The 6,295-nt window shown below is 36.5% G+C and overlaps 1 pseudogene; it reads left to right on the top strand.

Moving 5' to 3' along the window:
* The first annotated feature begins 1,810 nt into the window (after positions 1-1,810).
* LOC122479361 lies at positions 1,811-5,546 on the top strand (annotated as a pseudogene).
* The last annotated feature ends 749 nt before the right edge of the window (positions 5,547-6,295 follow it).

The following is a 6,295-nucleotide window of genomic DNA, read 5'->3' on the forward strand; positions in this document are numbered from 1 at the left end:
TTTTTTTTTTTCAACGTTTATTTATTTTTGGGACAGAGAGAGACAGAGCATGAACGGGGGAGGGGCAGAGAGAGGGAGACACAGAATCGGAAACAGGCTCCAGGCTCTGAGCCATCAGCCCAGAGCCTGACGTGGGGCTCGAAATCACGGACCGCGAGATCGTGACCTGGCTGAAGTCGGACGCTTAACCGACTGCGCCACCCAGGCGCCCCTGCAATGTTTTAAATATGGTTGACATGTGGCACTTCATGATATTGGGTATTCTGATTTATAAACATCCTATGTGCTACTACTATTTCTGTCTTAACAGTTTTCAATTGACTTCTGCAGTTTATTATAGAAATTCTCACATAAATTTGAAGTTACCTCACACTGTTATTGTCATCCTAAATCTTATAGTTTCTAAAATTACATTATCTATGGAAATACCTGTTAAAATAAGTAGCTGTGCTACCTACTGTAATATTTTTCTCTAGAGTTTTAAACTTATTTTCAGTGTAGACCATATTATCATCAATTAATAAGAACAATCACATTTTTGGTTTTTGGAATGCTTATCCTTCTTTTAATTCTTTTCCACATATGTTAAGAGCCCCAATGCAATAAAAAACGGGGACATAATAGGCAGTGCACTTACACTTCTCACTTAAAAGAGAATTAGTTGGGTACCATAATTTATTGTTTGTTCTATGTTTATATTAGCTATCTTTCTTGCATAAATTTAAAATCTTCTTTGTATTTACAATATACGATAGGGTTTTATTTTGTCATAAATGCATGTTAAATATACATGAGTGTACCTTTCTTACTTGCTAAAATATCATGTGCCTTTCATGTTTCAGGCATTAGTATGGACAATTATGTTAATAGATTTCTTAAATATAAGGCATCTTAGAATATCTGAGAAATTTAAAGTGTTTATGATATATTATTCTCTTTATACCTTGGTGTATATAGCTTACATTATTTATATGTATATTTATATACATTATTGAGATGAAATTAGCAAAACATAACATTAGCCATCTTATTTTGTGCCATTCAGTGGAACCTACATTTGCAATGTTGTGCAACCACAGCTCACATTAAGCTTCGAAACATTTCATCACTCCCAAAGAAAACCACAGAATCCCCAGTCACTCCTCTCTCCTCCCTCCCTCCATTCCCTGGAAACCAATGTCTGCTTTCTGTCTACAGATTTATGCATGTTTGGATATTTCATATAAACGGAATCAGACCATGTGTGACTTTTGAGTCTCACCCCTTTCACTTCTTTGTGAACTCTCTCATGAGAGTGTGGGCATATCTTGACTAGAAAATGACTGGTGTCCCATATGGGTTCTAATTTTCCTTAGAATGCAATGGTCTCACATAAAATTCTGGAAATTAGCTGAAAATATCTTCCATATATCTTGCTCATCCTCTAATAGGATAGGCTGTTTCACAAGGTGGTATGATGGGCAAAGAGCAAGGCTTGCCTGCAGGCATTTATCAAGAGCCTGGTTGTGTCACATTTACCCCACACTGACTTGCCAAAGTGTGTCAAAGGCCAACCTATATTCAAGGTGCAAAGGAAAAGGCGATCTCTTGATTGGAACCACACATCCCATTACAACGAAAGGAAGAACTTACAGACATTTTTCTAGTCCAGCACTTCCCAGGATCAAGAGCAACTGAGATGTGAGAAACTGGAGACAGGGAGTAAAGGTGATTAGAGGCGTATCCCTCAACAGGAAGAGAGCAATGACTTAAGAAATGTGCAAGAAAGGCAGTACATTTGCATGTGGAGGGAAACATTTTTTTATAAGGCATGAGGTAAAGGAATAACAGGAGAGGGTCTTAGCAAGAAGGAGAGTTCCAGATTTATTGCACAAGTGGATGGATTAGCTATAATTAGAAACATAGACAATTCATTCACAGTACCAGAGGAGAAGGGTGCTTTTCTCAGCAAGGATATAAAAAAGGTATGATGTAGTGGTGGGATTATTTTGAAGGAGTCTTTTCACTGATTTCTTTTCTAAATGAAATATGAAGTTCACTAATGGTTGAATGAATAAATAAAATAAAGTTATATAGATATAGATAGATGATAGATAAAAGATAGGTGATAGATAGATAGATAGATAGATATGATCAATGGAATTCATTGAATACAATGGAATATTATTCAGCCATTAAAAATAGAATTCTTGCGTCTGTGAAAACCTGGATGAACCTTGAGGACATGATGCCACATAAAATAAGTCAGAGCGTGAAAAACAAGCCCTGTATGATCTCATCTATATGTGCAATCAAAAAATTTAAAACTTATCCCACTGAATTTATAGATAAAAAGAACAGATTGGTGTTTGCCTGAGGTGAGGTTCAGGAGATTGGAGAAATAGCTGACATGGTAAAAAGGTACAAAGTTCCTGTTATAAAAGAAATAAATTATGGAGCTATAATTTGCAGTGTTATGGCTATAGTTAGTAATGGCTATAGTTAGTATGGCTATAGTTATAGTAATAGTTATGGCTATAGTTAGTATAGTTAGTATAGTGTGTATATTTGAAAGCTGCTAAAAGAGTAGATCTTAAATGTTGTCATAACAAGGAAGAAAATTTATAACTATGTGTGGTGATGGATGTTAACCAGAATTATTGTGGTGACCATTTTGTGATATATACAAATATAAAATTTTATGTAGTACACCTAACACTGTCATACTACTACACATCAAATATATATCGATAAAAATATGCAACATGGCATCAAAACGACACTGGCAGAGCATATGTTGGTGTTTTGAGAATAGAGAAAATGTTATTAAATAGTGATCAAGGTAAGTGAGAAAGTGAATACAGTAGAAATGCTATCAAAAATTTCTATGTGTTCTGGGAAGAGAAAGAAGCCCACCGGACTTAGTATTGAGGAATTTGGTATAACTTCACATACACTGTTTTATGTTTTTCTCCATCCATGTTTATCTGACCAGGATGCCATGGACGAGGAAAAATGCTAGATTTAATGCAAGTTGTCTTTCATGTGATGAGGAGTGTGAAGTGGGGAAAAAAAGGATGGAATCACATATTTTTGCAGGAAGTGATTATAATGCTGGCTTGTGGAAGTTTAGGTAAGGAGAAGTTGTGACAAAGTTATGGAGAGTCAAGATTTTCAGACCCTGATGATAACAAAGTAATATTAAAGTCAAAGATTAGATAGACTAAGTGGAAATAGCTGGTAATAGGACAATATGAGGCTTGAAAATGACATAATAAGTTTACTATATTGGTAATGACAACAGCTAGTGTGTAAGCAAAAGAGAGAGGAGGGGGTCGCAGGTGAGCCAGGAGTGTTGGAAGAGAGGAGATCACAAATGTCAGAGACTGAGGCTATCATGCTAACCCATTGGCATGGATCTACAATCACTAAGACATAACATGGGTTGAGTTGGGAAGTATCATACTAAGTCAGGAGCCATGGAGGTGGGTGACTTGAGTCAGCAGATTATTTCTACAGGCACTGTGATGGATATAGACTGATAGCAAATGTTTCAAAGCTGGAGGGATGGAAAATTATCTGCAAATGCTAGTGATCAAAGAGAATGTTGTTACATACAAGCCTGGTAAAAAGGAGTGGAGGGGAGACAAAGATTCCACTACCTGAGAGAGTCTCAACTGAAGCAGTGGCTTCAGGGTAGAATGAAGAAATGAAGTGAATTTTCAGGATGCAATGAATTGACCCATGTACTGAAATATATTTACTGTGTACATTGGTAGGATATTGGAGTTGGGGAAACATGAGCAGTAGGGTCAGAAAGAGGCATTTACAGAGCCTGATGGTAGGATGTGACTCTGGGGATGGAGTCTTCTTCTGATGAATGACAACAAAAATGATGAATGTCGGGGTGCCTGGGTGGCTCAGTCAGTTGAGCGACCCACTTCAGCTCAGGTCATGATCTCACGGTTAGTGAGTTTGAGCCCACATCGGGCTCTGTGCTGACAGCTCAGAGCCTGGAGCCTGCTTCAGATTTTGTGGCTCCCTCTCTTTCTGCCCCTCCCCCACTCAGTCTCTCTCTGCCTCTCAAAAATAAAGAAAACTAATAAAAAATAATAATAAAAAATGATGAATGCCAACTATAGTAGCAACATAATAGTTGACATTAAAATACATTAAAATTTTCTGTTGTTCATGACAATAGATTGAAATGCTTTCAGAATATAGAAATGAAGTTCAGAACATATACATAGAACATAAAATCGTATAAATATTGTTTTCAATGCATAAATATTTTCCCTTGGGAAATTCAAGTTATTTTTGAGAAGTTTTTTTTTGAGAAGTTTTTTTATAAATAAGCATGTTTGTCTTAACCCTAATGTTTCTGTGAAGTGACTTTAACAATTCCTGACATTTACCTCCGAAACTGATTATTAATTTCCTCAATATTGTTACAGAACATTCACACAATCTTCTGCTCAGAGTGATCATACATCATGGAATCTTCTTAGAGTTCTATTATTTCCATTAGGCTTAAAAATCATTTCAGTGCCCTCTTGAGTTGTGGAGGAGACGATCCATAGTATAAGAGCCAATTATTATAATGATTTCAAATGAGACTATTTTAGGAATGTTCTTTCTGTCTCAAACTGGAATTGGTTTTATTGGAAATACATTGCTAGTGGTGTTATTCATCAACACGTTCTTGCCCAGCCCCATACAAAGAAACCTATAAACTTGATATTTACCCATTTAACTTTATCTAATGTCATGACAATTCTTTTCAGTGCAATCCCAGAAATAATGAATGCCTTTGGAGTAAGAAATTTCTGGATGACATTGGTTGCAAGGCAGTGCTGTACCTATACAGAGTCACCTGGGGTCTTTCCCTCTGCACCACATCTTCCCTGAGTATTTTTCAAGCAATAATTATCATTCCCAGCAACTCTAGGTGGGCGGGGCTCAACCCAAAATCTCCTCATACATTTTTCCTGTCTTCTTTTCTTTCTGGATCACCAACATGTTAATCTACATCCATGTCCTCATAAGTGCTGTGGCCCCGTACAACACTACTGGGATCGGACAAGTGTTTTCTCTGACATAGTGGAAAAAAGTCTGATCTCCTTCCACAGACTGCTTTTCTAGGGGGCAAGGTCTTATGAGATTTCCTGTGTATGTTCCTTATGATCTACTCAAATGTGTAGCGGTAAAGTTCCTCTTCACACATCACAAGGTAATCCAGCATCTCCACAAGACCAGCCTCTGCCCAAGACCCTCTCCTGAAACCAAGGCCACCCACACAATCCTGGCACTGGTGAGCTGCTTTGTTTTCTTTTACTGGACTATCAGCTGCCTTACTATTTACATAATGTACAGCTATAATGTACAAGGATTACAGAACATCATTATTTTTTTTCTCCTGTTGTTTGCCAGCGATTTTTCCATTTGTGTTGCTCAAAAGTAATAACAGATGATCATTTCTGAACTGTGCTTTTGTAAATATGAGACGGTTCTCTCAGAGTCTCGAACACCCTCACACACTTCTCAGATACAAAGGGGCATGTGATTAGATGTTCCCACTCCATAATTTTAGTGAGGTAAAATTCTGAGAATGCATTAATAATTTTTACTTTGGGAATTTCTTCAAATCATCGAAGTGAACAGAGAAAATAAATGATTAGATACATGTAATGAAATGTTTGGAACTGTTGCACCTAGCCAGAGCACTCTTTGTCCTTTCCTAAAATTATTGTCAAAAATTCATACCTATGATTACTTGGATACCCTTATTTCTAAGATTTCCTCCATAATGAGACATATCTATCAGTTAAAGTACAGTAACTACAATTGCTGGATTATGCTGGACTGCCTTCACTAGACAAAAAATTTTATATCTGCACTGTTGTATATTTTGGATCCAAACAATGCTTGAATTTACCATATGCTGCTGATTATGTCTAGTTTAATCATGGAGTGTGATATATAAGTGTACATAACCATGCTCCCTTCACTCTGTGAATACTGATCACCATTCCCCAGAGCACAAAAGTATTGCCCATTCTCAAATACTTCGTAAAACCCCATGTTACCTTGTGTGTGCACAATTTTGTATCTATTTACATCACTAGAAGTATTTCTTGAATTCTTACACATTCTATTTTGTATAAGCATATTGTTGTGTCAATAGCTAATATTTTTATGTGGGCAGTGTTATACTTTTATCAAAGTACTTAGCAATTCTTATATATCACAGAATGATAAATAGAAAATTAATTTTTCTTGAAAACAGTCAAAATTCTCAGTAAAATTCTCATAAACA

This window comes from Prionailurus bengalensis, chromosome A1, assembly GCF_016509475.1.
Source record: "Prionailurus bengalensis isolate Pbe53 chromosome A1, Fcat_Pben_1.1_paternal_pri, whole genome shotgun sequence".
NCBI classification, from domain to species: Eukaryota; Metazoa; Chordata; class Mammalia; order Carnivora; family Felidae; genus Prionailurus; species Prionailurus bengalensis.